General features: G+C 40.5%; 1 protein-coding gene across 1 annotated transcript in view; it reads right to left on the bottom strand.

Moving 5' to 3' along the window:
* The window catches only part of LOC108713892 (synaptotagmin-1), a 29,482-nt gene extending 18,065 nt beyond the window's left edge, over positions 1–11,417 (bottom strand). Inside the window, exon 1 of the mRNA XM_018257582.2 lies at positions 11,304–11,417. The gene's annotated coding sequence lies outside the window, so the exon portion shown is untranslated. The remainder of the gene's footprint in view (positions 1–11,303) is intronic.
* Positions 11,418–16,701: the final 5,284 nt, after the last annotated feature.

Below are 16,701 nucleotides of genomic sequence, written 5' to 3'. Positions count from 1 at the left end.
CAAAACTTGGATCAATATTTTGGCTGTGACTAGTGATGGAGGAATTTGCGCCGTTTCGCTTCGCCGAAAAATTCTCGAAATTCGCGAAACAGCAAAAAATTCGCGAAACGGCGCCGGCGTCTCGTTTTTGACGCCGGCGCCCGTTTTTGACGCCGGCGCCCGTTTTTTTCGACGCCGGCGCCCGTTTTTTACGCTGGAGCCCGTTTTTGGTGCCGGAGTCTGTTTTTTCGAAAAAAAATTTTTGGACGCCGGCGAATTTTTGCCGCAAATTTTCGGGGGCGTTTTGCGAATTTATTCGCTGGCGGCAAAACGCGCAAATTCGCCGCAAATTCGAGCCTGGCGAATAAATTCGCCCATCACTAGCTGTGACTCAAGGTTTGACAAGTATGTCACATGGTACAATCTAGGATTGTCCGGTTTTATATTCCCTACCACTCTGTAGAATAATTTGACTAAAAAATACACATCAAACCATAATGAAGACTGAAATCTTTACTTTTCTATATTCTATGCAATTTTATTGCATATTGAGCTCCGTCTATTTAATCTGGACGACAGCAAGTCATAGTCTCCACCCCAAAAGAATATCCTTTAGTGCTGTAGTGTACATGGGTTTCCAGTAAACACTAGTGATTGTTCCACTCCCAGGGAAAGATTGTCTATTCAGTCTCCTAAGAAAAACAACTTTCCATCTTGACTGGTTGTTTTATGACCTACATGACAAGCCATTGCTCCATGTGTTCTCATGGCACATTTACTAAAGGGCAAATTGTGCTTTTTTAGTGAAATTTGCCAAAATTACAATTCCCAGCAAATTCACCTATTTACTAAAAAGCTATAAGGACAATTCGCTAGCCAAAATGCTCAGTTTTGCACCGTTTCACCAGCAAATTTTCGCCAGCAACAATCCTCTGGCAAAGTTTCTCCAGCGAAAATTTTCTAGCCAAAATCCGGTAATTTCTCAAAGTTCGAACGGTACCGTCTTTTGCCAAAGTGTACCTCGCCAGGTTCAGGCTGGTGAACTCCCATTATAAAGATAGAGCAGTCACTTGAATCATAATCTACATTGCCTTTTCCATGCTACTTTTCTCCTTGCTGAAAATTCTCTGGTGAAAATTCTGTAGATCACTTTCCCCACTACTATTGTATGGGGAAATTTATGCAAAGAATTTACGCCAGGAGAAAATTCACCACATTTCTCTTGAAAAAGTGAACTTACGATTCTAGTAAATATGGAGATGTGTTGTGAAAATACACCTGGCGAAGTAAGGCGAACTTTGGTCAGATGAAGAGAAACTTGTGCCCCAAAAACCATTCTAAACTCCCGAAATCCAGTGTGATTGCTCAGGTTGAAAATAAAGCACAGTGACCCCCTGTGAGAGGGTTCTTTATCTTTTCTGGAAGAAAATGTGCCCTTTTTATGTGCAGTCTAGATATCTCTTTGTGATCAAACTACATGTGATCTGACCTTTCAAAAATATACTGTAGTGAGTTTATGAAGCAGAATAAGGACAATGTTTGGAATATAACTCATTTGTAAGTGAATCGTTTGTGTTTAAAGACAGAAGACCTGGAGCCATAACTTGTAAAGAGATCAAGCTTTAGCGACAATGACAAATCCCCTTATACCCTGCATAGCACTGGAACATATAACTAAATAACAAATTAAATGAAAGAAATTAAGTTTTAATCTTAAGAGTGGAATGGCGTATATATGACATAAATATAATTTTATCTATTAAACGTGCTGCTTCTAATATCTAAATGTTCACTCTCTAAATCTTTTATCATACATGGAAAATCTTTCCAGAAGACTAGCAGAATATGAAAAGAGTCACATGAAGCACTTTTGTTGTCCGACACCCTACAAGAGCAAGCAACAAGAATATGCAAGTTGTGGACAGCAAACACATTACTCACAAAATAACTAGTGGTAGACGTTTTTCCTGAAGAGCTGCATACCATGATGCAGCTCCACCTTGCTCATGCTACAGCACTATGAGTTGCACTGCTGCTTCCGTCCAGTTGAATCTCAGAGCCACAACATAGAGTCCTGAGCAGAAGGGTAAAACCAGCACTTACATTGACAATAAAATCAAATATGCCACTTTCAGATGTTCACACAATTTCGACCTGTAATAAATCCAGTCCCCATTGATAAGACAAAAATCAATGAGGATGGAAGAGTTCCTCTCATTCGATCCACCCAAAACACGAAAACCTTCTTCTTGGTCTTACACCATGGATCAGATATTTTTTTTTCACTGGGTTTCAGCTCACTGTTACAATCCAAAATGTTTTCAGGACTTCCTTAAATGTAATTTTGGCTGGGCACCCCATCCATTGCTGTAGGTTCCATTTTGGAGGACAAATCCTGCAGTCGGAGAACCACTGTCATAACCTGAAGGGTTATGGGATTATTAAAACCATTCTACCTGCCTCCCATTGGCTGTCCTTGTGGTTCTCAGTCAGTAGTGATGTGCAGGTCAGGAAAAACTCAACCCACATCCAACCCTAACCCGAATAATGTTGCCATTGTAGGACACACATCCCACCCATACCTATGTCTTCGTGCTCTGTATCTTACTTCTGTGCATGCCTCTGGTTCCAAGACAGGGATCCCCAACCTTTTGAACCCGTGAGCAACATTCAGAAGAAAAAGGAGTTAGGGAGCAACACAAGCATAATAAATGTTCTTGGGGTCCCAAATAAGTGCTGTGATTGGCCATTTAGTAGCCCCTATGTGGATTATCAACCTACATTGAGGCTCTGTTTGGCAGTGCACCTGGTTTTTATACAGCCAAAACTTGCCTCCAAGCCTGGAATTCAAAAATAAGCTCCTGCTTTGAGCCCACTGGGAGCAACATCCAAGGGGTTGGGGAGCAACATGTTGCTCATGAGCTACTGGTTGGGGACCACTGCAAGACATGAATCTTCAGGAACAGTGGAAGACAGCATTTCCCCCAGTCTGACCTGCACCCAACTATAACGCACAATAGTTGGCCAAATTTCAACACCAACCTGCCCAACCAGTGGTCAACCCACAGGTTGCTTCACGTTTCGGGTCAACTTGCACATCACTAGTTCTCAGCCCTTAACACCCACTACAACATATTCTGGCAAAGAAACATCAGTAATTGCACTTTCAGGCAGTTTGCATTTGTCAATGGAAGGTGTGAAGGGTAGTTTTGTACTCTTAACTGCCATCTGAAATACTGCTGCAGGGAAAACACCTTGGGGCAGATTTACAAAATTCGAGTGAAGAATTCGAATGTAAAAAAATTCGAATTTCGAAGTATTTTTTGGGTACTTCGACCATCGAATTGGTTAAATTCGATCGAATTCGATCGAATTCGAACGATTCGAAGTAAAAATCGTTCGACTATTCGATAATCGAAGTACTGTCTCTTTAAAAAATACTTCGACCACCTACTTCGGTAGATAAAACCTACTGAAGTCAATGTTAGCCTATGGGGAAGGTCCCTATAGGCTTGCCTGTGATTTTTTGATCGAAGGATTTTCCTTCGATCGTTGGATTAAAATCCTTCGAATCGTTCGATTCGAAGGATTTAATCGTTCGATCGAACGAAAAATCCTTCGATCGATCGATCGCAGGATTTGCGCAAAATCGTTCGACTTCGATATTCGAAGTCGAACGATTTTAGTTCCCAGTCGAATATCGAGGGTTAATTAACCCTCGATATTCGACTATTGATGAATCGGCCCCCTTGTGTGTCTTCAGTCGTAGATTCTCATTGTTATGTATATGCTTTAGCAGCATGCTTATAACTAGAAGATCCTGATAAATTTAAATATCAAAGAGATCTGTAATGAAGACCCCATAAGATATTGTTTTGGTTTTAATGTTAGACAATTACAGAGAATGTTGCAGATTCTGTTTTAAAGGAATGCTGAAGTTGCAAATATTTTTTTAATATCAAAGGTTCAAAGCCACTGTGCTTACAGCTTCAAATCCTGTTTTGCTCCTTCCTGTGAATGTGTGTTGTAAACATAAGCCATTTATACCATCTCTCCACCTTCAGGCACAATTATGTTTTTTTTTTCTTAAAGTAACATGCTCTGTCTGTCACTATTGTGCAACTTTATGAGAACAAGTGAATGACAGATCAGTGACATTTTGATCACCCCAGATGCCTGTAGAAATAAGACTTGCATATCCAGTGGTATTAAAGCAAGGGACAATCAAGGTTCCTCCAGCAACACAGTATAGGACAGCTCCCAGTGAAGGAATTGTATCACAGGTGCAAGGTGTGAAATAAATAGATCTTCTAATAAATACAAGAGTAACACCCTTTAAAGGCACTCTTCCATTACTAGTGTCATTAAATCAGAAATTGATTATGATACACTCTTAAAAAAGCTGATTATAATATATAACGTATTGTGATTGAAGTAATTAATATGCCTAACTTGATAATACACATTCTTTAATTCATTGTTTAAAAAATAAAGTGCAAGTGCTCTAAATAAAAAGCCCCAAAGTGACATGTTTTTTCAAAATGCATCAGTTAAGAGTGCTGCTCCAGCAGACTTCTGTACTGAAATCAGTTTTTTTATATTTAATTTTGAATTCTGACATGGGGCTAGACATGTTGCCAGATTCCCAGGTGCCCCCAGTCATGTGACTTGTGCTCTGATAAACTTCCTTCACTGTTTACTGCTGCACTGCAAGTGGAGTGATATCAACCCCCTCCCTCCCTCCCCCCCCATCAGCCCATCAGCAGAACAATGGGAAGGTAACCAGATAACAGCTCCCTGATAGATATAAGAATACCACTCAACAGTAAAGGTGGCCATACACAGGTAGATGTCGCCAAACGAGCGGATCTCTCCCCGATATGCCCACATTGAGGTGGGCAATATCGAGCTGATCTGATCGTGGCCCCTTGGGCCCAACGATCACATAAGAATGAAGGTGATACGGCCAGTTGGATCACGGGACCGCATCAACGAACAGATGCGGATATGATCCGACGGTTTTCTTAACCGGTCCGATTGGTATCTGGCCGGCTTTTGGCCAGATATCGACCGGGGACGCCCGTCGGATGGCCCCACACATGGGCCAATAAGCTGCCGACATGGTCTGTCTGCAGCTTTTATCGGCCCGTGTATGGGGGCCTTTAGGCTATGGGCACACAGGCCTGCTTTATTGGGCTGATCTCAGCCTGTGTGTGGCTGCCTGCACACAGGCTGTTTGGATTCAAAACAATGGAGCAGGGGCACTGAGCAGATCTGCTTCTCTCATCCTGCATAATTACTGTGCAGGATACTGTGTGTCCATAGCATTAAAATTCATGACCCACTGCGACTCCTTCAGTTATACTGAGTGGGAGAAACAACAGCCTGCCAGAAAGAAGTTCCATGACTCTTTCTGAAAGCAAGTGACCAGGCAAAATGACCTGAGATGACTACACACCAAAATTACAACAAAAAAAATACACTTGTTGGGTTGGAATGACATTTTATATGGTAGAGTGAATTATTTGCAGTGTAATTTAGGAATAAAAACGACACCATAAAAATCATGACAGAATCTCTTTAACAAACTCTTTTAAAAATGGGGGTTTGTGATAGAGTTCTCTGCCGAGATGTGGCTGCTAATAATGCTTGTTAAAGCTCAGCTTTACTATAGGCATTACACCAGAATAGTACCAGAATTTATCTACACCTGAATGCACCCAAAGATAATTATCACCCAGACACCCACCCTCTCAGCTGACACTCACTCCCCTCCCTCACTCCAGGACTGGGCCCCCCAAGCAATACACCCTAGACAATTGACTATACTGCCAAATCCTAGTTCCAGCCCTGTCCCATACATTTTACCAATGCTGGAAGGGCACTTTACTGCATTGGAAGTGCTGTTATATGAATCCAGAGATCCATGCATCCATATTTAATAGTTTGGCACATTGTAGTTGACTGTTGGTTGTTCTTGACCACATTTATGGACTATTGCTTGCTGTGTTTATTTTTTTGGGGAGGGGGGCAAGTTTTTATAGGATCAAGCTAAATGCACAATCTAGTTTTTCTAGGCATATCTGCACTACAAATCCTATGGATTTGATCAAGGCGGAGTTGATTATACAAAGGTTGGAATTTCCTTGTTAGGCTCTAAAGATATTGCTGTTTAATGCAGCAATATGCCATATTTTCAGCCCACCAAATCACCTCTTCCTCTTGTCTGTTCCAGTACAGGTATGCTACCTGTTAACCAGAATTTTCGGCTTTCCGGATAATGGATGTTTCTGTAATTTGGATCTTCATACCTTAAGTTTACTAGAAAGTCATTTTAACATTAAATAAACCCAATAGGCTGGTTCTGCTTCCAATAAGGATTAATTATATCTTAGTTTGGATCAAGTACAGGGTACTGTTTTTATTATTACAGAGAAAAAGAAAATAATTTTTAAACATTTGGATTATTTGGATAAAATGGAGTCTATGGAAGACAGCCTTCCCTTAATTCGGAGCATTCTGGATAACTGGTTTCCGGATAATAGATCCCATACCTCTACAACATAATTCCCCTCTGCCCATTAAAAAAATTGTCCCCTTTCATTCATATTCTGTTCGGAATCTTACTAATAAAGTGTCCAATCTCCCCTGATGAACAACTATATGTTTTATGCCCTAACTCCTCACTTACCGGTAAATACAGTTTTGACTCCCCATATTTATATTACCCCATATTTCCATAACGGTGTCACACTCCAATCCCTTTTAAAGCATTTGAAGACAAATGTGCATGCTCAGTAGGCCTCAAGAGGTGGGAGCTGCTATCTCTAAACCTGTTAGTAAATGGACTACAATATGATAAAGGGAAAGCATAACTATTGTAAATTGGGTTTATTTTCCCTTAAACAAACAGTAAAGCATGGCAGGCAGATTATTTCTAATACCACTTGTTCAATGGCCAGATGATATTAAATGATAATGTCATATAAAGTAGTCTGTAGGACCCTTGAACATACTGAGAACCACAGAAATTCATTGGAGGGTCACATCTCTTCCAAAGGCCTCCAGCTGGATAACCATGTCATAGTTTACTGTATGCACTGCAAATGTACACATGGAATGTAGCTCTTCTTGTTCTAAAGAAACAACACCTGTTGGAGAGCCATATTATACATAAAAGAACATGTGCTACAAGGAAGTCTATGGAGCCCCTTGAGCATAAATATCAATTAGATGGCTAAATGTGGCCCTCAGGCCTTTAGTTGGACAGCCTTGCTTTATTCCATCAGGTACAACAGGTTTACTTCTGATCTCCTGTTAGAGGGAACAGTCCAATACCTGTATCTGCTGCTTTTCTTGTCTCAGGCCAGTGTTTACTTATTGCTTTGTCTTAGATATCTTGCAAACAAGATCAGCTACATACCATATGTGTTCCCCAAAGCTAATCTTTAAACTTGTTTGCAGATTATGGCATATCTAAAAAAAGGGACAAACGAATGCACCTTTTGTACACAGACTTCAGTAAAGACCTTTTCTTGCTAGAACAAACCCTTTCACTGCTAAAAAAAATACTTGGAGGCTGGTTAATGTGATACTAGTGGGTCAACTTGTCCGTAACCTAATTGCACTTATATTAAATGATATGGAATGCATGGCATTTTGACCATTGCAGTTGCCTGTCACTGATTGTTGACAAAATGGGAAATATTCCACCCTTCCCAGATGCAGGCAGTGACATCTCTAGGATCATGATCCATAGTCCTTAAAGGGATACTGTCATGGGAAAAAATTTTTTCAAAATGAATCAGTTAATAGTGCTGCTCCAGCAGAATTCTGCACTGAAATCCATTTCCCAAAAGAGCAAACAGATTTTTTTTATATTCAATTTTAAAATCTGACACGGGGCTAGACATATTGTCAATTTCCCAGCTGCCCCAAGTCATGTGACTTGTGCTCTAATAAACTTCAATCACTCTTTACTGCTGTACTGCAAGTTGGAGTGATATCACCCCCCTCCCTTTTCTCCCCCAGCAGCCAAACAAAAGAACAATGGGAAGGTAACCAGATAGCAGCTCCCTAACACAAGATAACAGCTGCCTGGTAGATCTAAGAACAGCACTCAATAGTAAAAATCCATGTCCCACTGAGACACATTCAATTACATTGAGAAGGAAAAACAGCAGCCTGCCAGAAAGCATTTCTCTCCTGAAGTGCAGGCACAAGTCACATGACTGGGGGCAGCTGGGAAATTGACAAAATGTCTAGCCCCATGTCAGATTTCAAAATTGAATATAAAAAAATCTGTTCGGTCTTTTGAGAAATGGATTTCAGTGCAGAATTCTGCCGGAGTAGCACTATTAACTGATTAATTTTGAAAAAAATTTTTTTTCCCATGACAGTATCCCTTTAAGGGCAGTGGCTGACAGGGAGACTTTGGAAATCTAAGTGATCCGAGAGCCATCCCGCTTGCAATTTTCATTCTAGCTGTGGGAAGGCAGGGGAGGCAGTTCGGGAAGATTAGTCGCCCCGAAGAAAAGGAGATTTGTCGCCCTTACTGTTTGTGTTACACAAAATCAGCACCACTCGTAGCTATTATTTATAAACTTATTTGATATTATTTCAGAGGGTATTTTGAAAATTAAAAGCAAGATGCGACTTTCTATACAACTACAGTAGAACCTCCATTTTTTTCTGGGGACATGAAAAAATGGTGTAAAATCTGAGAAAAATGTAACATCAGGGAAATGTGTTCTACATGATTAATATTAATCCTTCCCTGTTTATACACTCTTTATACACACAGGGTTAGCAGCAAATAAAATATTTTTTGTGTTTAAAGCAGTTATTTGTAACAATCTCATCCATGAGTTTTCACATGGTAAACCTTTTTCTCGCTGAATTGAAACTGGCCCATAATCTGAAAATAAGGCTAAACCCCATTTGGGACATCGGCCTAATCTGAGTTAGACCTTGCATAAGAGCAACCTGTGTAGTTGCCTGGGGCCCACAATAACCAAGGGGCCCAATGCTGTTGGGTGAAGCCATGTTCATTGCAGGGGGCAGGATTGCGGTAAGGTGGGATGTAGGCCAGCACTGGCAATCTGCAATTTTTTCAAATGGCAGAGAGGCTGCTGTAAGATGCCTTAGACAGTCACAATTTAGTGGAAGGGTGGGAGCTGTTTGGGCCTCTGTGTACTTGAAATCCCAGGGCCTATTTTGAATCCCAGCCCAGATCTGGTGGGAGAGGCAGTGCACAGTCTGGGGTCCAAAGTAGAATTAATTTGCCCCTGGGCCTACAGTCAAACCCCAATTTTATGTTTTTCCAGATATTAGAACAGGCCCTTTATGTTCTAATACATTGCAAAATGAGCATTTCCAGGATTTTAAAGTTAGTTTTTCCTGATTTTACATTATAATTTTGGGCATATTCCCTGTGAATGTTACTATCCACATTTGACGTCTTTTTGTTGCAGTTGGCAAAACTTTTACAGGAAATTTTTTGTAACCCCCCCCTAATTTTACAGTTTCCCATCAGGGAAAGTCAGTTGGGGGTTGACTGTAATATATGTAGATTAAGCAATGTATTTGCTTTTGCCTACATAATGCTTTCCTTCTTGGAACAAATTTTGTATATTTTTGATATGCAAGGTTATCATTAATGGTCTGTGGGTGAAAGCAGGGATGCCCTCCAGGCCGCCTACCCCTCTAGCATGTTACATTTATCTGTAAGGTTCCAGCAGAAAAATAAAAGTTCTACTTTTAAGGTGGCCATACATGTAGCGATCCGTTCGTATGGCAATTTCGTCAAACGATCGGATCTCTCCCCGATGTGCCCACACTGGGGTTGGCAATATCAGGCTGATCCGATCGGATCCTAATGTAGGCAATACAGGCGGTCAGATTGAGGGACTGCATCAACGAACAGATGCGGCCACGATCAGACTGGATTTTTTACCCTGCCCGATCGACATCTGCTCGACTTTTGGCCAGATATCGATCGGGGAAGACCGTCAGTGGGTTCCACGCATTGGCCACTAAGCTGCCGACTCGGTCTGTTAGCAGCTTTTATCAGCCCTTGTAAGGCCAGTTTTAGAGTAAGCAGAGGCAGCTTATGTAAGAATTTCCCATGTAAGTATTCTCATGTTGCCAACCAGAAGAACCACGACTTGGTAAAAATAACAAATTCCAGTAGGTGGTTGATAACATTTGGCAAGATTGCAGGTACAAACTGTGAAAGTAACAGTAAATAAATAAACGACTGGCAAACTTGCCAAAAATATAAATCACAGCTTATTCCAAGACTGAGGCTGAATTCAGCCAGCTGAGCATTAAAAGTTTCTGAAAATGTGCAAGGTTTGAGCAGATGATATGTGATGGAAAATGTGAAAATGTTGACGTACAGCTTTCAAATCAAAGTTACATTGTTGAGGATAAAAACAACTCAGGTCCATCTGTACCTTGTACTTGATCCCAACTAAGATATAACTAATTCTTATTGGAAGCAAAACCAGCCTTTTGGGTTTATTTAATGTTTACATGATTTTCTGGTAGACTTACGGCATGAAGATCCAAAATATGTTATCTGGAATCCCCAGGTCCTGAACATTCTGAATAACAGGTCCCATGCCTGTAGTATAAAGAGACCCCCAGCATTTCTTTGATCCTATTGGGTTTATTTCATATTTAAATAATTTTCAGCAGACTATTGTGAACAAAATTATAGAAGGATCCTTTATGCCAGAAACCCCATGTCCAGAGCATTCTAGATAAAAATCCCATGCCTTTATATGAAAATACAGTCATAACAGTAGATATCCAGGGAAGCAATTCAGCTTGCTGCACCCTATCTCAAACTTCAGACTGGGCACCTCTAAACACAGCTGTAGGGGAAGAGTGAGTTCCACAAATTGGAAGCCTCCAACTTACAGCGATGGATCTTAAACATTTGAAAAATTAAATATTCTGATCCCCTTAATGCTATCCTTAAACCTGCAATTAGTGAAAGGGATTACAGTGTATCTGCCCCATGACAGCTGTGCAATACATAACTTCTTTCCATGCACTAAAATTCACAGAGGAACCTGATCTATTCATTATTAAATGAAACATTCTTCCACAGACAAATCATTAACTACATGCACATTTAAGATAAAAAAAACTGTAGTATTTTGCTAATTTCACAATAATGTTATTCTACGTCGCAGCATTGAAAAAGTACAGAGTTGGGGTTATAATAAATGCATATTGGTTAGAAAACAAAGCTTTTATCTATTAAATACATAGTATACAATGTTACAAATAATGTACGTTTTAAAAAATCGTACCTTTGCATGGATTCCTCTGCAAACAGCCAGCAGTATGTTCTCAGCTCAGCTGCATGTTAGATATGCACAGCGATCTTGGCATGTTACACTAGAACAACAAGTTTAACCTGCCCTGTATTATTCAAAGTACAGTAACTTAGCTGAACACCCTTCCCTGCCTGGGAGACCAGAGCTGCTTTCCTGTTAGCTCATGTGCTTTATAGCCTTGATCTCACACATAACATGAGATATTGATAAGACCTATAAAACAATAAGGTAATACAACAAGTATTTCTTTTGTATTTTGTATTTCTTTTATTTTGTTTTTAAAAGGGTGGTTCCCCTTTAAGTTAACTGTTAGTATGTTGTAGAATTTCCAGTTCTAAGCAACTTTTCAATTGGTCTTTTTTTAAATAGTTTTTTAAAATATAAGTCTTTTACTTCTGATTCTTTTCAGCTTTCAAATGGGGGTCACTGACCCCATCTAGAAAACAAATATTCTTCAAGGCTACAAATGTATTGCTGTTGCTACTTGTATTTCTATTCAGACCCTCTCCTGTTCATATTCCAGTCTCTTATTCAAATCAATGCATTGGTTGCTAGGAGAATTTGGAGACAAGCTAAATAAGTCAAAAGCTACAAATACCGTATATACTCGAGTATAAGCTGATCCGAGTATAAGCCGAGGTACCTAATTTTACCTACGAAAACTGGTAAAACTTATTGACTCTAGTATAAGCCTAGACACAACTACAGCCCTGTCTCCCAGCAGCGCACCTTCCGCCAAAGAGACTCCCCCAGCGATCGACCGGACTTCTTTGCAAAGTTGATGGTGACAGAGAATTGTGCAGAGAGTGCTGTGTGTCATAAAACCATCACTGATCTTTTGTATAACCAACAGATGGTGCGGTTTGTGATATTGCCATCACTGTTAATCCTTTATTCAACCAACAGATAGCGCTGTGTGATATTGCAGTTACTGTTATTCTTTGATATAACCAACAGATGGCGCTGTGTGATATTGCAGTCACTGTTATTCTTTGATACAACCAACAGATGGTGCTGTGTGATATTGCAGTTACTGTTATTCTTTGATATAACCAACAGATGGCGCTGTGTGATATTGCAGTCACTGTTATTCTTTGATACAACCAACAGATGGCGCTGTGTGATATTGCAGTCACTGTTATTCTTTGATACAACCAACAGATGGCGCTGTGTGATATTGCAGTTACTGTTATTCTTTGATACAACCAACAGATGGCGCTGTGTGATATTGCAGTCACTGTTATTCTTTGATACAACCAACAGATGGCGCTGTGTGATATTGCAGTTACTGTTATTCTTTGATACAACCAACAGATGGCGCTGTGTGATATTGCAGTCACTGTTATTCTTTGATACAACCAACAGATGGCGCTGTGTGATATTGCAGTCACTGTTATTCTTTGATATAACCAACAGAGGGCGCACTGTTATTCTTTCATAAAACCAACAGAGGGCATTGTGGGATATTGCAGTCTCTCCCCAAGTGAACTGTTGGTATAGGAATGATTAAAAGTGACTGCAATCTCGGCTACTGCCCGCTGACCCGAGTATAAGCCGAGGTAGACTTTTTCAGCACATTTTGGATGCTGAAAAACTCGGCTTATACTCGAGTATATACGGTAATAAGAAATGAAAATCAATTGCAAATTGTATCAGGATATCAATATATATGTTTAACTCAAAGGTGGCAATATTTTTAACTTAAAGGTGATCAACCACTTTAAAGGAACAGTAACACCAAAAAATGTAAGTGTTTTAAAGTAATGAAAATATCATGTAGTGTTGCCCTGCACTGGTAAAACTGATGTGTTTGCTTCAGAAACACTATAGTTCATATAAAAAAGCTGCTGTGGAGCAATGGCGGAAATTGAAAAATGGCTATATGGCACAGGTTTGATAATGGATAACAGATAACACCATTAGACAGACAGAGCTTATCTGCTATCTGCTGTGTAACCTGAGCCTTTTCTCCTTTGAATGGCTGCCCCCATTGCTACACAGCAGCTTATTTATATAAACAATAGTAGTGTTTCTTAAGCAAACACAGCAGTTTTACCAGTGCAGGACAACACTGCATTATATTTTCATTACTTTAAAACACTATTATTTTTTTTTACTGTTCCTTTAAGAGGCAGCATAACCTCTTGGTACATGAGTGCAATGATTAGGCTTTTGCTAAACATACTTTTTTTACTAGTCAAAGAAAGAGTGTTACATGAAAGGGATTCTGTCATGATTTTTATATTGTAGTTTTTATTTCTAAATCACACTTATTTACTCTACCATGTAAAATTTTAATCCTGCACTTGAAAACTGGTGTATTTGCTTTAGAAACTTTACTATAATTTAGATGAAGAAACGGCTATGTAGCCATAGGGGCACCATTCAAAGCTGAAAAAGCAGAAAAGGAACAGGATAAGTAGGTGATAACAGAAAACTCTGTAGTATACAATGGAATTAATCGGAACTTATCTGTTTTCTATTGTTTATCCTGTGCTGGAATGGCTGCTCCCATGGCTAAATAGCAGGTTCTTTACATAAACTATACCCACCAATTTTACCAGTGCAGGGCAACAGTACTCTATATTCCCGTTCCTTTAAAACACATACATTTTTTGGTGTTACTGTTTCTTTAAGCTATTGTTTCTCCTACTCAATGTAACTGGAGGAGTCGCAGTGGCTTTTGGATTTTTTACTATTGAGTGCTGTTTTCATATCTAAAGGCAGAGACACACACTCAGATTTGGGGAGATTAGTCGCCCAGCAACAAATCTCCTCTTCTTCGGGGCAACTAATCTCCCCCTGAACTGCCTCCCACCGGATAGAATGTTAATCTCCGGCAATTGGTGTGCTTTGTTTTCCAAAGTCGTCAGAAGTTGCCTCACGAAGAAACTTTGGGTTGACTTCAGAAAACGAAGCACTTCAAGTGCCATCCCGCCGCCGATTTAGAATCTAGCTGGCGGGAGGCAGTTCGGGGAGATTAGTCGCCCGAAGAAGAGGCGATTTATCGCTGGGTGACTAAATCTACCCGAATCTGAGTATATGTTTGTTTTTTGTCTTGTTACCTTCCAATTGTTCTATTGCTGCTGGGGAGGGGGGCGGTGACATAACTCCAACTTGCAGTGCAGCAGTAAAGAGTGACTGAATTTCAAGGAACGGTAACACCAAAAAAATTAAAGTGTTTTAAAGTAATGAAAATATCATGTAGTGTTGCCCTGCACTGGTAAAACTGATGTGTTTGCTTTAGAAAGATTACTATTGTTCATATAAACAAGCTGCTGTGTAGCAATGGCGGAAATTGAAAAAAGACTATATGGCACAGGCTAAATAGTGGATAACAGATAACACCATTATGTTCTACAGAGCTTATCTCCTATCTGCTGTGTAACCTGAGCCTTTTCTCCTTTGAATGGCTGCTCCGATATATATATATCCAATGTACACCACATCAAAGAAAATGCACTGGGTCCTATGACGCCATCAGCTAATATGCCTGTCCATTTCAGTGCTGGAAAACAAGGAGAGGATGGGCAGGTAAGTCTAAAGGAAACAAAGCCATGGTTGCATCCAAGAACAGGTAGTAACAATAAGGGCAGGAGCAGTCTGACACACGCTGTACGTCACATCACTGAACCATAAACAATTACAACAGACCTTTGGTTTAAGCATTGTACCAAAAATTTATATTTACTGTGTTAGACTTTAACCTGTTAGGTGAAATGCACAATATTATAAACACAAGTGTACATTTGAAAAATGATTTCTTAACATCATACCTACTATATGAGTGCCCTGTCCCAACTGTAATCTGAATACAAGCAACTAACAATGTGCTTATAGTGACAACTTCTGACACCATCGTAACAGAACAGAACAGTGCTATGCCATGAATGTGTGGAGAGAATAAGTGCTTGGTTTTAGACCCTCCTCTGTCCCACCCAGGGCAGCCATCAGGGGGGGACAGGGGGGAGAGTTGTAGGGGGCCCCAAGGGTAAGGGGGGCCCGGCCACGCCGCACTTACTTGATTAGCCGGCCCCCCATCTTTCTGAGAGCTATTGACTTTGGGAAGGCATGGACTATTAAGGGGCCCTGGCCACCAATTTTCTCATAATGTGGGGTAGGGGGCCCTGGCCACAAATTTTTTTTTCTCATATTTTTTAATGAGGGGGCCCTGGCCACAAATGTTTTTTATGGGGGGCCCTGACCATCAATATCTTTTTATTTTTTTATTAACATGTGGGAACCCTAGCCACCAATATTTTTTTTACTGTGTGGTGGGGGGCGGACCTGTGGGGTGGGGGGTGGACCTGTAGGTGGGGCTTGCGGTGGGTGCAGCCCAGGGGGCCCATGAAATTTTGTCATATGGGGCCCTGCGATTTCTGATGGCGGTCCTGGTCCCACCAGTGCATTAATGCACATATTTCCTCCCCATAAGGGCCATATAGATTTGCCACCTTTTCCTAAATGTATTACCAGCTGGTGGGGGGCGGAAACAAAAAGGGGTGGGGTGTGACGTCAAAAGGGGTGGGCCATGACGCAAAAGGGATTTCAGTTAATTTTTACAGGGGATTGGGGCCGGCTGAGGGGTCGTTTTAAGGGTATTACAAATCTACCAGCAGCTACATTGCCGGTAAATTTGTAATTCCGTCTCGACCTTGGCAGGTGTTTTAACGGCTAGGCTGGATGGCAACCCTAGGGCCAGATGACCTGCAAAAATGTGAAATTATAAACATTGCTATAAATCCTAGGCTGCAGCTGCCAGCCTGCACCAGTATTCCAAATATACCAGAAATGTTGTTGCTGGTAAATCTATAACTTCCTATAATTTCCTCCCTTTACCCCTTCCATTACCAATCTCATCTTCTAAACCCAGATCCGCCTTTTTCTTTGCCTTGTGAACTCATTTTCCCACCCACTTTCAAGCCCTATCCACCCTTTCCCGCCCAACCCGTGCGTTTCATTTTAAGGGATATCATGGCCTGGCCCCAATCCAAAGGTCAGTATTAGGGGGAAAAAAGTGGCAACCCTAACTGGCAGTAAGCAAGCGTAGTTCTTTTACACCATGTAACTGTATTTTTATGTACAAATTCTTTGATAGATAATCAATTTGTAACCATAACCTGTAATCATGTTGTGGATTGGCCTATGTAAGAAAGCCTATCATTGGCCTATTTCCAATTACTGCCTCCAATTTGGATTGGCAGTTAGATACATGTGACTAATTGGTTCTTTAAATATGACTGTGTGATAAGTGTTTATTTAGCCTATAACTAAGTACCCCTATGGCACGAACCGCTTAAGGCCTTTGCTGTGATGTTTTTGCTCTAAGAAAAATACTTTTTTACTACATCTATTTTTGGAGTGTGAACTG

Source organism: Xenopus laevis, chromosome 4L (genome assembly GCF_017654675.1).
Source record: "Xenopus laevis strain J_2021 chromosome 4L, Xenopus_laevis_v10.1, whole genome shotgun sequence".
Lineage (NCBI taxonomy): Eukaryota > Metazoa > Chordata > Amphibia > Anura > Pipidae > Xenopus > Xenopus laevis.
Note: the sequence above shows the minus strand (reverse complement) of the source record. Positions and strands in the feature narration are given on the sequence as shown.